Source organism: Sminthopsis crassicaudata, chromosome 1, assembly GCF_048593235.1.
Source record: "Sminthopsis crassicaudata isolate SCR6 chromosome 1, ASM4859323v1, whole genome shotgun sequence".
NCBI classification, from domain to species: Eukaryota; Metazoa; Chordata; class Mammalia; order Dasyuromorphia; family Dasyuridae; genus Sminthopsis; species Sminthopsis crassicaudata.
The window spans coordinates 438,099,008-438,114,915 of NC_133617.1; the positions used below are offsets into that span (position 1 = coordinate 438,099,008).

At 36.3% G+C, this 15,908-nt stretch overlaps 1 pseudogene; it reads right to left on the bottom strand.

Annotated features, from left to right (window-relative positions):
- Nucleotides 1–3,801: 3,801 nt before the first annotated feature.
- On the bottom strand, nt 3,802–11,435 carry LOC141550354 (large ribosomal subunit protein uL11-like; annotated as a pseudogene).
- Between the last annotated feature and the right edge of the window lie 4,473 nt (nt 11,436–15,908).

Here is a 15,908-nt window from a genome sequence, read left to right on the forward strand (position 1 = left end):
AGATCCAACCATTCTGGAGAACATTTTGGAACCAAAGGACTATAAAACTGTGCATACCCTTTGAACCAGCAGTGTTACTACTGGGCTTATATCCCAAAGAGATCTTAAAGAAGGGAAAGGGACCTGCATGTGTAAAAATGTTTGTGGCAGCCCTCTCTGTAGTAGCAAGAAACTAGAAATTGAATGGAGGCCCATCAATTGGAGAATGGCTGAATAAATTATGGCATATTAATATTATGGAATATTATTGTTCCATAAGAAATGATCAGCAGGATGAATACAGAGAGACTTGGAGAGACTTACATGAACTGATGCTGAGTGAAATGAGCAGAACCAGGAGATCTCTGTACACTTCAACAACAATATGAGGATCAATTCTGATGGAAGTGGATATCTTCGGCAATGAGAGGATCCAATTCAGTTCCAATTGAGCAGTAATGAACTGAACCAGCTACACCCAGCGGAAGAACTGAGAAATGAGTGTGGACCACAACATAGCATTTGCACTCTTTCTGTTGTTGTTTCTAGATCTCTCCTCATCACCTGGCAATTATGTTGGAGCTACTTGCACTGGACCCTGCCCTTCTGTTGGGTTAAAAAGCTTATATTCTCTGCATTTTTGTTTTTCTTCCCATGTTATTTTTACCTTTCTAAATCTGGTTTTTCTTGTGTAATAAGAGAACTATACAAATATGTACACATATATTATATTTAAGATATACTTTAACATGTTTAACATGTATGAGACTGCCTGCCATCTAGGGGAGGGGTTGGAGGGAAGAAAGGGACAAATTGGAACAGAAGTGATTGCAAAGGTCAATGTTGAAAAATTACCCATGCATATGTTCTGTCAATAAAAAGCTATAATAAACAAACAAATAAATAAATAAATAAATAAATAACATGATGGTACACATTAAAAAAAAGCATCTTGTGATGCAATTGAACTTCTGAGAACTAATCCCTTCCTCTACTCTTTTTCACCTCCCACTGTAGCTGACCCAGAACATATTTTCCAGATGTTGTTTGACTTAAGAACAAAAATAATCAGACACCTGCTATTTGAGGTATCATAGGAGAGCTCATAGGTCAGAGGCTACAAGCCTCACCCTACAGTACAATTCTGTGATATTGATACATTCCAGCTTTTTTGGATAAAATCCTGCTTAAACTACATATTGCACACCCTATTCAGTGCCCTAAAGGGATACCTTTAGAAGCTGCTCTTAACTTTTTATGGAGAAAGAGGAGTCAAGTGGTTGAATTGGGACTCAAGTCAATAAAGATTAATTTACCATCTGCTATGTAATATGCATAGTGCTAAGTGCTGGAGATATAAAGAAAGAAAAAAAATATTTCCTGCCTGCAAGGAGCTGAAGGTCCAGTTGAGTGAGGGGAGGGCAACAGGTGGTCACATACAAACAATTTTGACTAATATAGCCAGGATAAATTAGAGATAATCTTAGATGGAAGACCACTGGTAAGACTAAGGAGGACTAGAAAGGCTTCTTGTAGACCTCAAATTAGGATTTGCAATCTACAGGTCATTTCAGTGAGGCCCTGTGGCCTCCTGGTCAATTTTCTTTTCACTTGATTGATTCTGTACTTGGCAATTTTTCTAGCTAGAAGTTATATGTGTAGAGATGCAAAAGCCCTTTCTCTTTGGAATGTTGCCTTATGTAACAGTTGCACTAGAAATCCTCCGGTTCTCCTTAGACTTTTAAAATCAGGTCTATTCTTTTTGTTTCCTGATTTCTACATTTTCAACAATTAAATTAAAATTGCTACTAGTTGAATTCACAGATGTCCTAAATATCACAAATTCTGATGATAATTTTAAGAGTTTGTGACTCAGGAACAGATTCACATTGAAAATGCAAGATATCCAAATGGCCAAACTCAACCTGTTAACATATGTAAATAATTTAAGTCAAATAATAGTATGGAGATAGCCAACTTTTTCAGTTTGAAAAAAAGATTGAAGCTAAAATATTAAATGATGTACCTTGAAAGTGTGATATATTAAAACTCTAGACTATAAGCATTTCTTTTGGTCTCTGTTGGGGCTCCTTCTGCATTTAATACTGTTGTTAATTAAGTCATATCAGATTCTTCATGCCCCCATTTAGAGTTTTCTTAGTAAAGATACTGAAAATGGTTACCTGTGAGCATATCTTCTCAGTAATAAAATCCCATCTATCAAAGAAGGGACTATATGATGTTCAAGCGGCAGGGCCAGGTTTTAGATGAAGATACTTCTCTAGCTCATTTTACAGATGAGGAAACTGAGGCAAACAGGGTTATGTGACTTGCCCAGGTTCACACAATAAGTAAGTGTCTGAAGGCCAGATTTGAATTTAGGAAGAAAAATCTTCCTGACTACTGGCTCAGTGCTCTCTCCATTGTGCCTAGATTGACACTAAATAATAATAATAGCTACCATTTGAATAGTGCTTTTTATTTATCTGGACCTATGATAAATCCTTTTACAATAACAATCTCATTTGAAAATCACAACAACACTGAGAAGTAGTTGTAATTATTATCCCCATTTTACAGATGAGAAAACTGAGGCAAAAAAAAAGAGGTTGAGTGGCTTGCCAGGGATTATATAGTAAGTGTCTGAGGCTAGATATGAGCTTAATTCTTGACTTCAGGCCCTTTACTCTATTCACCACATCACCAATATCTTCTTCCTCAATCTATTTGAATCCTCTTTATTCTTCAAAGATATTCAACTCAAGCTATTGCTTCTTTAAGAAACTTTGGAGTCAGGAGATATGGGTTTCAGTTCTCTGTGTCCAATCCTTTGCATCTCTAACTTTTGTTTCCCTTAGTTTACATAATTATTAAATGAGTGTAATAGCACCCACCTTGAAAAGTTTTAAAGTTGTAAAATATACATTGACTATAGTATTCAAGAAACAAAGAGTTTAGTATTAATGAGTCATAAAATACATGGAGTAAAGTGTAAGAAGAGTAGAAAGATAGGATAGGGACCTTTAATAAATCCTTGTTTAGAATGGAGGATTGGGTGAAATTCCCTCTGATTCCTAATCATCTGTGTTATTCTCTATTCCTTCTTGTCACTCAAAACATACAGTTTAATCTGACCCCAACCAAGCTCCAGTTGAGTAGGAAGAAAACAGTGTCTATCATTAGAGCTCCTAAAATTCTTGTAGTTATGTTTCAGAATCTTTTCTTCCCTTTGAGGAAATCAGTCTACATACCAAACTAAACTTGAGTTTCTCTTTTTGAGACAGGAAGACCTGAGTTCAAATTCAGCCTTAAGACTTATTAACAATATGAACTTGGGCAAGTTATTTAATTGCTTTCTGCCAAAATTTTTATCAATTATAAAATAGAGATAATAATATGTTCCTCCCACGATTGTTGTGAAAATAATACCTGGTACCCCAGACTCTGGACTCATCACAGTGCCTGACACATTACAGATATATAATAAACACTCTCCCCACCTCTTTATTCCATAATGGAAGGAATACAAATTTCTAGAGTTTATGTTGTAATGTGTATAAATGTATACAAAAAATGCAAATAGATTAAAGAATACAAAACAAGTTAAAATTTTTTAAAAATTACTGAAAATAGTTACCTGTGAGCATATCTTCTCAGTAATAAAATCCCATCTATCAAAGAAGGGACTATATGATGTTCAAGCGGCAGGGCCAGGTTTTAGATGAAGTACTATAGTGAGATCTCTTTTGTTAGATACAAATTTTAAAAACCCATGGACTGAATCTAAGAAAGATACATCATATATATTTGTCATTTTTGTTTTTAAAGTCGTACTTTTAACCTGTGAAACAAACATTTCCATAATACAATATAAAAAAGAGATAATTTCACATTATATAGAATTTGCAATTCCTTTTAAAAATATAATAAAATTTACATGGAAATTTCTTTTTTTCCTTTTTATATTTTTTATGACTTAATTTCTTCATTTATATGTAATTTAAGAAGCTTAGGCTAATCTGTAAGATCCCTTCTAGTTCTAACTTTTTAGCAAAACAAAGAAATATAAAGATAATTAGAAAATAAGATATTCATGGGATTTTAGATTTGGAATTGAAAGGGCTCTAAGAGGTCATTAATCTAACAGAAAAGGAAACTGGGATCCAGACAGGTTAAAAGAAAGAACCAAATAGAATCAGGTTTTTGTACACATTTCCTTGATTTTAATTCTAAGACTCTCTGTACTAATATTGCTATAGTATACTACTATACCCTATTGAGTGGTCAGTCAATAAACATTTATCAAGTGCCTATTATGTGCCTGGGGAAGTGCTAGAGAAACACCGAAAGGCAAAGAAGGTTTTTGCTCCCAAAGAACTCCCAATCTAAGGAGACAATATGCTAACATTTATGTACAAATCAGGTGTAGATAGGATAAATTGGAAATAATAGAGACTGGGCAGTAGACTTAAAATAATTTAGAAGGGGCAGCTAGGTGGCACAGTGAAAAGAGCACCAACCTTGAAAAAACCACTGTTTTTTTTTTTTTTTTTTTCGTTGTCGAGTTTTAATTCTCACTGTTTTTTTTTTTTTTTTTTTAATTTTTTATTTTATTTTATAATTATAACATTTTTTGACAGTACATATGCATGGGTAATTTTTTACAACATTATCCCTTGCACTTACTTCTATTCAGATTTTTTCCCTTCCTCCCCCAACCCCCTCCCCCAGATGGCAAGCAGTCTTATATATGTTAAATATATTACAGTATAATTTAGATACAATATATGTGTGTAGAACCGAATTTTTTGTTGCACAGGAAGAATTGGATTCAGAAGGTAAAAATAACAGTTTACATTCATTTCCCAGTGTTCCTTTTCTGGATGTAGCTGGTTCTGTCCATCATTAATCAATTGGAATTGGATTAGTTCTTCTCTATGTTGAAGAAATCCACTTCCATCAGCATACATCCTCGTACAGTATCATTGTTGAAGTGTATAATGATCTTCTGGTTCTGCTCGTTTCACTCAGCATCAGTTGATGTAAGTCTCTCCAAGCCTCTCTGTATTTCTCCTGTTGGTCATTTCTTATAGAACAATAATATTCCATAACATTCATATACCATAGTTTACCCAACCATTCTCCAATTGATGGACATCCATTCATCTTCCAGCTTCTAGCCACTATGAAAAGGGCTGCCACAAACATTTTGGCACATACAGGACCCTTTCCCTTCTCTAGTAGTTCCTTGGGGTATAAGCCCAGTAGTAGTATGGCTGGGTCAAAGGGTATGCACATTTTGATAACTTTTTGGGCATAATTCCAGATTGCTCTCCAGAATGGTTGGATTCTTTCACAACTCCACCAACAATGCATCAGTGTCCCAGTTTTCCCACAGCCCCTCCAACATTCATCGTTATTTGTTCCTGTCATCTTAGCCAATCTGACAGGTGTGTAATGATACCTCAGAGTTGTCTTAATTTGCATTTCTCTGATCAATAGTGATTTGGAACACTCTTTCATATGAGTGGAAATAGTTTTAATTTCATCATCTGAAAATTGTCTGTTCATATCCTTTGACCATTTATCAATTGGAGAATGGCTTGATTTCTTATAAATTAAAGTCAATTCTCTATATATTTTGGAGATGAGGCCTTTATCAGAATCTTTAACTGTAAAAATTTTTTCCCAATTTGTTACTTCCCTTCTAATCTTGTTTGCATTAGTTTTGTTTGTGCAGAAACTTTTTAATTTGGTGTAATCAAAATGTTCTATTTTGTGATCAATAATGGTCTCTAGTTCTCCCTTGGACACAAACTCCTTCCTCCTCCACAAGTCTGAGAGGTAAACCATCCCATGTTCCTCCAATTTATTTATGATTTCGTTCTTTATGCCTAAATCTTGGACCCATTTTGATCTAATCTTAGTATGTGGTGTTGAATGTGGGTCCATGCCTAGTTTCTGCCATACTAATTTCCAGTTTTCCCAGCAGTTTTTGTCAAATAATGAATTCTTATCCCAAAATTTGGGATCTTTGGGTTTGTCAAAGATTAGATTGCTATTTTTATTCACTATCTTGTCCTGTGAACCTAACCTATGCCACTGATCAACTAGTCTATTTCTTAGCCAATACCAAATGGTTTTGGTGACTGTTGCTTTATAATATAGCTTTAAATCAGGTACACTTAGACCACCTTCCTCTGACTTTTTTTTCATTAGTTCCCTTGCAATTCTCGACCTTTTATTCTTCCATATGAATTTTGTTGTTATTTTTTCTAGGTCATTAAAATAGTTTCTTGGGAGTCTGATTGGTATAGCACTAAATAAATAGATTAGTTTGGGGAGTATTGTCATCTTTATTATATTCGCTCGGCCTATCCAAGAACACTGAATGTCTTTCCAATTATTTAAATCTGACTTTATTTTTGTGGCAAGTGTTTTGTAATTTTGCTCATATAATTCCTGACTCTCCTTTGGTAGATATATTCCCAAATATTTGATACTATCGACTGTTATTTTGAATGGAATTTCTCTTTGTATCTCTTGCTGTTGGATTGTGTTGGTAATGTATAAAAATCCTGAGGATTTATGTGGATTTATTTTGTATCCTGCGACTTTGCTAAAATTCTGAATTATTTCTAATAGCTTTTTAGCAGAGTCTTTGGGGTTCTCTAAGTATACCATCATGTCATCTGCGAAAAGTGACAATTTGATTTCTTCATTTCCTACTCTAATTCCTTGGATCTCTTTCTCAGCTCTTATTGCCAAGGCTAGAGTTTCTAGTACTATATTGAATAGTAATGGTGATAGTGGGCAACCTTGTTTCACTCCTGATCTTACAGGGAAAGGTTCTAGTTTATCACCATTACATATGATGTTTACTGAAGGTTTTAAATATATGCTCCTTATTATTTTAAGGAATAGTCCATTTATTCCTATACTCTCAGGCGTTTTTAGTAGGAATGGATGTTGGATTTTATCAAATGCCTTTTCTGCATCTATTGAGATGATCATATGGTTTTTATTAATTTGATTATTAATATGGTCAATTATACTAATAGTTTTCCTAATATTAAACCAGCCCTGCATTCCTGGTATAAATCCCACTTGGTCATAGTGTATTATCCTGGGGATGATTTTCTGAAGTCTATTTGCTAATATCTTATTTAAGATTTTAGCATCAATATTCATTAAGGAAATTGGTCTATAGTTTTCTTTCTCAGTTTTCGATCTACCTGGTTTAGGTATCAGTACCATGTCTGTGTCATAGAAGGAATTTGGTAGGACTCCATCAATCCCTACTTTTTCAAATAGTTTATATAGCATTGGAGTTAGTTGTTCTTTAAATGTTTGGTAGAATTCACCTGTAAATCCATCTGGTCCTGGGGACTTTTTCTTAGGAAGTTGGTTAATAGCTTGGTCTATTTCTTTTTCTGAGATGGGACTATTTAGACTACTTACTTCTTCCTCTGTTAATCTGGGCAAGCTATATTTTTGAAGGTATTCTTCCATTTCATTTAAGTTATCGAATTTATCAGCATAAAGTTGAGCAAAGTAGCTCCTAACTATTGTTCTAATTTCCTCTTCATTAGTGGTGAGTTCACCCTTTTCATTTTCAAGACTATCAATTTGCTTTTTCTCTTTCCTTTTTTTAATCAGGTTTACTAAGGGTTTGTCTATTTTGTTGGTTTTTTCATAAAACCAACTCTTAGTTTTATTAATTAATTCAATAGTTTTTTTACTTTCAATTTTATTAATCTCACCTTTTATTTTTTGAATTTCAAGTTTTGTGTTTGTCTGGGGGTTTTTAATTTGTTCCTTTTCTAGCAATTTTAGTTGTAAACCCAATTCGTTGGCCCTCTCTTTCTCTATTTTATGCAGGTAGGCCTGTAGAGATATAAAACTTCCCCTAATTACTGCTTTGGCTGTATCCCACACATTTTGGTATGATGTCTCATTATTGTCATTTTCTTGGGTGAAGTTATTAATTATGTCTATGATTTGCTGTTTTACCCACTCATTCTTTAGTATAAGATTATTTAGTTTCCAATTATTTTTTGGTCTATTTTCCCCTGGCTTTTTATTAAATGTTATTTTGATTGCATTATGGTCTGAAAAGGATGCATTTACTATTTCTGCCTTACTACATTTGATTTTGAGGTTTTTATGCCCTAGTATATGATCAATTTTTGTATAGGTTCCATGAACTGCCGAGAAGAAAGTATATTCCTTTCTGTCTCCATTTAGCTTTCGCCAAAGATCTATCATATCAAACTTTTCTAGTATTCTATTTACCTCTTTGACTTCTTTCTTATTTATTTTGTGGTTTGATTTATCTAATTCTGAGAGTGCAAGGTTGAGATCTCCCGCTATTATAGTTTTGCTATCTATTTCCTCTTGCAGCTCTCTTAATTTCTCTTTTAAGAATTTAGATGCTGCACCACTTGGTGCATACATGTTTAATATTGATACTGCTTCACTATTGATGCTTCCCTTTAGCAGGATATAATGCCCTTCCTTATCTCTTTTAATTAGATCAATTTTTGTTTTTGCTTGATCTGAGATGAGGATGGCTACTCCTGCTTTTTTGGTTTTGCCTGAAGCATAATAGATTCTGCTCCACCCTTTTACTTTTAGTTTGAATGTCTCATCCTGTTTCAGGTGTGTTTCCTGTAAACAACATATAGTAGGATTCTGACTTTTAATCCAGTCTGCTAACTGCTTCCTCTTTATGAGGCAGTTTGCCCCATTCACATTTATGGTTAGAAGGACTAATTCTATATTGCTTGCCATCCTATTAACCCCTGCTTATGCTTTTCCCCTTTCCTTCCCTTTTACCCTCCTATCCAGTATTAAACTGGTAAACACCACTTGCTTTTCACAGCCCTCCCTTTTTAGGATCCCTCCCCCACCTTAAAGATCCTCCCCTTATTTTACCCCTTTTCCTCGAAATTACTGTATTCCCTTCCCCTTAGCTTACTCCTTCCCTTTCACTTTTCAATGAAGTGGAAGAAGTTTCACCATAAATCGAATATGTCTATTGATTCACGCTATGTTCATCTCCCTCCTTTCTTTCTCTCAGATATAATAGGTTACCTTTGCCTCTTCATGAGATGTAGTACCACCACTTTACACTTTTTTATGATATAATCTCCTTTCCACCTCTAGTTTCTAAGACAAATTGTACATATGTTCTTTACATATTTTTTTGACAGAAGTATAGTTCTCAAGATTTCTTTTTACCTTTTTTAGAAGTCTCTTGAGTTCTGTATTTGAAGATCAAACCTCTTATGTAGGTCTGGTTTTTTCATCAAAAATAGATGGAATTCATTTATTTCATTAAATGTCCATCTTCTTCCCTGGAAAATGATGCTCATTCTTGCTGGGTAAGTTATTCTTGGCTGCATACCAAGTTCCTTAGCCTTTCGGAATATCATGTTCCAGGCCCTGCGTTCTTTTAATGTGGATGCTGCTAGATCCTGTGTTATCCTTATCGTGGATCCTCCATATCTGAATTGTTTTTTTCTAGCAGCTTCCAATATCTTTTCCTTTGTCTGATGGTTCTTGAACTTGGCCACTATATTTCTTGGCGTTTTGATTTTAGGGTCCCTTTCAGTAGGTGATCGATGAATTTTCTCAATGTCTATTTTACCCTCTGTTTCCAAAACGTCTGGGCAGTTCTCTTTGATAATTTCCTCGAAAATGGTGTCCAAGCTCTTTTTTTCCTCCCATTTTTCAGGGAGTCCGATTATTCTCAAATTGTCTCTCCTGGATCTGTTTTCCAGGTTTGTTGTCTTTCTGGTAAGGTACTTGACAGTCTTTTCAATTGTTTCATTTCTCTGGTTTTGCTTGACTCCCTCTTGGTTTCTCCTTGAGTCATTCATTTCTACTTGTTCCAGTCTAATTTTCAATGATGTATTTTCTTCACTCACTTTTTTTATATCTCTTTGTAATTGTCCAATTGAATTTTTTTCCATTTTATCCATTTTATTTTTTAGAGAGCTGATTTCTTTTTCCAGCTCTCTAATCCTGTTTTCCTTGGAGTTGTTTATCTTTTCCAGCTCACTAATCCTGTTTTCCTTGGAGTTGTTTACTTTTTCCAGCTCACTAATCTTGTTTCTCAATGATTTGATTTCTTTATCCATTCTGTCTTTGAATGCATGGGATGACTTCTCCAGGCTCTCTTGCCAAGCTTCCCTTTCCTTTTCCCATTTCTCTTCCAGCTCTCTTGTGAGAGCCTTTTTGATTTCCTCTATGAGGTTCTTTTGTATTGAGGAGCAGCTTATATCCCTCCCAGGGGATACATCTGGGGACATTCTGTTCCTAGTCTCCTCAGCATTTGAAGTCTGCTCCCTCTCCACACAGAAGCTGTCAATGGTTAGAGCCCTTTTGAATTTTTTGTTCATTTTGTCAGAGTAGGAATCAAAGAAAAGAAACTGACAAGAGAAACAATTGGTCTGTTTTGCGGGGGATAGGGCTGGATGGTATTAATGGGCTTCCTCTACAGACTGGGGGTAGGGCAGCAGAGAGCCACTAACAGAACAGCAATGACTGTACTGAGTCTGCACTCTGAGGCTCTGAGAACGCACCGAGTCAGTCCAGGTGGGGGTTGGGGGTGGCCGGGCTCTGAGAGATGATGGCTTTCTGGGGTTTTAATCTTCACCTCCGGTGTTTACACCCTCTCTGCTGCTCCTGGCTTGCTGCCAAGACGGAGTATCCACACTGGGGCAAAAGCCCTTTCACAGAAACGGCAGAGATCACACCCCTCCCCCTCCGGTCTGAGCTGTGTGAGCTGCCTGTCTTGCTCTGGCTGTCTGCCCTCAGTCTGCGCCCAGTCTGATTGACCCTCCCCTGAGCAAACACAGACCTTTTCTGGCGACTTTCAAGGATGTCTTCTCTTGGTGATAATTTGTGGATTTCTTTCTGGGTCAAGCATTAAGTCAGAGGCTTGTCATGAAGTAAGTTCTGAGAGAAAACGAGGAGCTCAAGCAGCTGTCTGCCTCCACGCCGCCATCTTGGCCGGAAGTCCCAAAACCACTGTGTTTAATATTTTTCTGCTTCTTTCTGTCTCGAGGAGGTTCCTTCAAGGCTTTGATGATCAAGGCTGAGGCAGAAGGCACAACCTCAATCTGGGCCTGTCTGTTCTGAATGGTAAGTTTCACTGTGATTCTCAGCCCTTTCTAGTCACCAGTTGCCTTGGCAATGTCATCACCAACCTTTTTGGGAGACAAACCCAAGGGACTAATTTTGGGGGCCAGAGCTGATGTGGCACCAACTTCACCACCAGTGCATCTTAAAAATACGACTTTAATTTCATTAGGATCAAACTTGGGCGGCATGGCGGCGACGAAGGTGGAGGCTCGGCGTGGAGGCTACGGGGTGGCTGCCGGTGTCGGATGAACCCGGATTCGGGACGACCGAAAGAAGTTGCACCTTCACCACCACGAGCTGGGAGCCAAGAGTTCAAATCTGGTCTCAGACACTTAACACTTCCTAGCTGTGTGACCCCGGGCAAGTCACTTACCCCCAGCCTCAGGGAAAAAAAAAAAAAAAAAAAAGAATTTGGGAAAGGCTTCCCAGAAAATGGGATTTAAGCTGCGATTGAAAGGGAAGACAAGAGGGAGAATATTCCAGATCTAGGAGATATCTAATGAAAATGTTCTATCTTGGGATTTTGAGTATATTATTCAAGGAAAAATGAGAAGGTTAGTTTTAATGAATCACAAAATACATGGAGTGGAGTAAGATGTAATAAGAGTAGAAGAATAGGAAGGGACCAACTTATGAAGAATTTTAAAAGTAAAACAGGGTTTTACTATATTTTACTATATTTGACCTTGGAGGTGATAGGAGCCACTGGAAGAGAGGGAGCAAAAGAAGGTGAGGGTGGGGAGAGAGAGAAACAGAGATAGACAAAGATGGAGAGGGAAGGATAACATGATTAGACCTATATTTGTAATTTATTTTTTTTTTTTTTGGCAAGGCAAGGTTAAGTGATTTGCCCCAGATCAGTTTTAAGTGCTTGAAGTCAGATTTAAACTTAAGTCCTCCTGACTTCAGGGACAGTACTCCATCCACTACATCATATAGCTGCCCCTAGATCTATGCTTTTAGATGATCACTTTGAGATATGAGTGATGGATGGACTAGAGTAGGGAGAGACTTCAGTCAAAGAAAACAAAAAGCTAATGCAATGGTGAGGTGGTGAGATCCTGTACCAGGATGGTGTGGTGTTCCACAAAAGGAAGCACATAAGACGTGTTTATGAAGGTAGAATCAACGGGGCTTTCCAAAAATTGGATAGTGAGAATGAAAGAGTGGGAGAAGTCAAAGATAACACCTAGGTGGTGAGCCTGGTGACTGAGAGGATGGTGGCTCCCTTGACAATAATAGAGAAGTTAAGAAGAGGGCAATGTAGTTTGGAGTGAAAGAATTAGAAGTTGATACAGCTGGTTTATACATGCCTCTCCTGACATAAGACCTTTTAAAGCAAATAAACATTCTTCATTAGAATCCAGCTGGAAACTAGTCCAAAACATGAATGCAGAGCAAAGGCTCCCTCTGAAGCAAAGGCAGCTGCAATGGCTCAAAATCAGCCTTGCTATGGAGTTTCTCTCTCCATCTGTGAACTTTTGGAAAGGGACTTCCAAAGGGGACCATGATCTTGGCACTCTCAGGTTCATGAACAGCTCTTTTTCCAAAGGCACTTTCACATCTCTGACTTCATTTTATTCAAACTGTCTCTGGAATCAGAGAGGAAGAAGAGGGACTGTTGATCTCAATTTGTAAAAGGAAGGTTGTCGATCTTTTTTTGAGGAAATTAGACACAAATTACATATAGAACAATAGAGACTAGAATTCAGATCTCTTAAGTCAGTATAGATTTGCCCTAAAGATGAATTTGAAAAATTTGATGTCACTTTCTAAGTAACGCAACCAAGGGGAGAATGTTACCCCTGCAAAAGGTGACTCAAAAGAAAACAAACATGGAGTAGACTAAAGAGTTGCTGGCTTAAAAGAAAAACTAGAGTATATTATAGAATGCAAAATGGATAACTTTGATTATAATAAGTTTAAAAGTTTTTGTACAAACAATACTAAGGCAGACAAGATTAGAAGGGAAGCAATAAACTGGGAAAAAAATTTTACATCCAAGTGTTCTGCTAAAGGCCTCATTTCTAAAATATATAGGGAATTGACTCAAATTTATAAGAATATAAGCCATTCTCCAATTGACAGATGGTCAAAGGATATGCACAATTTTCAAATGAAGAAATTAAAACCATTTCTAGTTGTGTAAAAAAAATGCTCTAAATCACTATTGATCAGAGAAATGCAATTTAAGACAGCTCTGTGATACCAGCAATGCTACATACCTCTCAGATTGGCTAAGATGACAGGAAAAGATAATGATGAATGCTGGAGGGGATGTGGGAAAATTGGAACACTAACACATTATTGGTAGAGTTGTGAACTGATCCAATCATTCTGAAGAGTATTATGCCCAAAGGGCTATATAATGTGCATACCCTTTGATATAACAGTGTCTCTACTGAGCCTATATCCCAAAGCAATCACAAAAAAGGGAAAAGAACCCACATGTTCAAAAATATTTGTAGCAGTCTTTATAGTGGCAAAGAACTCTAAACTGAGTGGATGCCCATCATTTGGAAAAATGGCTGAATAAGTCATGGTTTATGAATGTTATGGAATATTATTGTTCCATAAGAAATGATCAGCAGGATGATTTTGGAAAGGTCGGGAGAGATTTACATGAACTGATGCTAAGTGAAGTGAATAAAACTAAGAGATCCTTGCACATGGCAACAAGATTAAATGATCAATTCTGGATGTGGCTTTTTTTCAATAGTGAGCTGATTCAGGCCAGTTCCAATGGTCTTTTGATGGAGAGAGCCATCTACATTCAGAGAGAGGACTGTGGAGGCTGAGTGTGGATGACAACATTATATTTTCACTTTTTTTGGTTGTTATTTTTTTTGCATTTAGTTTTCTTTCTCATTTTTTTTCCCTTTTTGATCTGATATTTCTTGTGCATTATAATTGTGGAAATATGTCTAGAAAAATTGCACATGTTTAATATCTATTGGATTACTTGCCATCCAGGAGAGATGGGAAAATTTTGGGCACACAAAGTTTTGCAAGAATGAATGTCGAAAACTATATATAAATTTTGAAAATAAAAAAGCTTTATTTTTAAAGAGTTAAAGAGGTGGCTTAGAGACAGAATCTTATTGTGCTCTTGATAAATGTTTTCACCTCTCTCAATCTCAATTTTTTTTTCATCTATAAAATGTGGATAAGGATGTTCCTACTTTATAAGTCAGAACTTTTTTTGAAGATAAGTCACCAGCTAGCATTGGTTGAGTACTTACTATGTGCCAAACCAGTATCACTACAAAGTGACAGAAATTTAAAAAAAAGGATATAATATTTTTTAAAAAGTGCTTTGTAAACCCTAAAATACCAAGTAAATCAAAATATGCATTTTCAGGGGTTCATCATTGAGAAACCAAGGATCCCTGGCTTCTCAGTGATGCTTATTTATAAAAATTCAATTTGCATTGTGTTTTTCTCAGGAAACAGTAACCATGTAAAAAGAGTGGTACTTCTGTTGCAAAAGTAGCCAATTCAAAGGAGCTTGATGGTACTTGGAATGGGTCACATTTAGGATTCCATTTCTTTTTCCTCAGGAGATGTCCAATCAATCTCTAGGCTTTCTGGAGAGCACAGTGCCTGGGGAATGATTTGAACTTTTCCACTTTCAGGATGTCTGATAGTTTGAAAATTGTCGATTCTGTTGGGAATTTGAGGTTACAGGTTAAGCATGAGTTACTGTATCAACCAACTAGGAATTTCCTGAGCAGCTTGAACATGCTTGGAATTGTGTGTGTGAAGACAGAAGGGTACAAACTCCTTGATAAACATAGCTAGAATTCTTGGTCAATCTAGCAAGGGCTGGAAATGATTTTTCCTTCATAGTCAGTTTTGAGGCTTCCCAGGAGACATGTCTTCAAATGATACAGGAAGGCCATAGAGGTTAAATGCCAAAGATAGTCTTTCACCTTTTACCTAGTATGTTGGCAGGAAATGTTATTTATTTATTTACTTACTTTTTTTTTTTTTTTTTTTTTTTAAAGCCTATCTAGATTATACACAAGATTGTGTTGGAAAGCATGGATGGGGTAAGTGAATAAGATAAATAATTCTGAAAATGTTTATGTCTTTTTTTTTTTTTTTTTTTTTTTTTTTTTTTTTTTTAACAAGAGCTTACTCACATTCAGGTCCTCCTCTTTAAACATATTGACTTTATGACACAGGAAGCAGGTAGGTGGATAGAATGCTAGCCTTAGAGGCAGGAAGATCTAAGTACAAATCTGGCCTCAGATGCTTATAAACTGTGTGGCCCTATTTGCTCTAATCTACTGGAGAAAAAAAAATGGCAAACCACTCCAATATCTTGGCCATGAAAGTTCTTCATGACCGCATTAGGAGTTTCTTGGCAAAGATGTTGTAGTGTTTTGCTTTTGGTTTTGTTCTCTAGCTCATTTTACAGATGAAAGAATGGAGACAAACAAAATTAAGGCACTTGCCTGAAGTCACACAGCTAGTTTCTGAGGTTAGATTTGAACTCAGGTAAATGAGTCTTCCTGACTCAAGACCCACTATCTATCCATGACACCATCTACCTGTTCCCATGGAGAGGATTATCCATGGGCTCAGAAAGAGTTGGACATGACTAAACAACCACATATGACATTGGGCAAATCAATTTTTCTATCAGTTGTAGAGGTGTTGACCTGAATTAGTAGAGGGAATTTATTCCTCCTCTACCAATGAAATCACAAATTCTTGTCCCTGTCTATTTGTACTTAAATTTAAATATGAATCCATCTAATATTATGGAATGG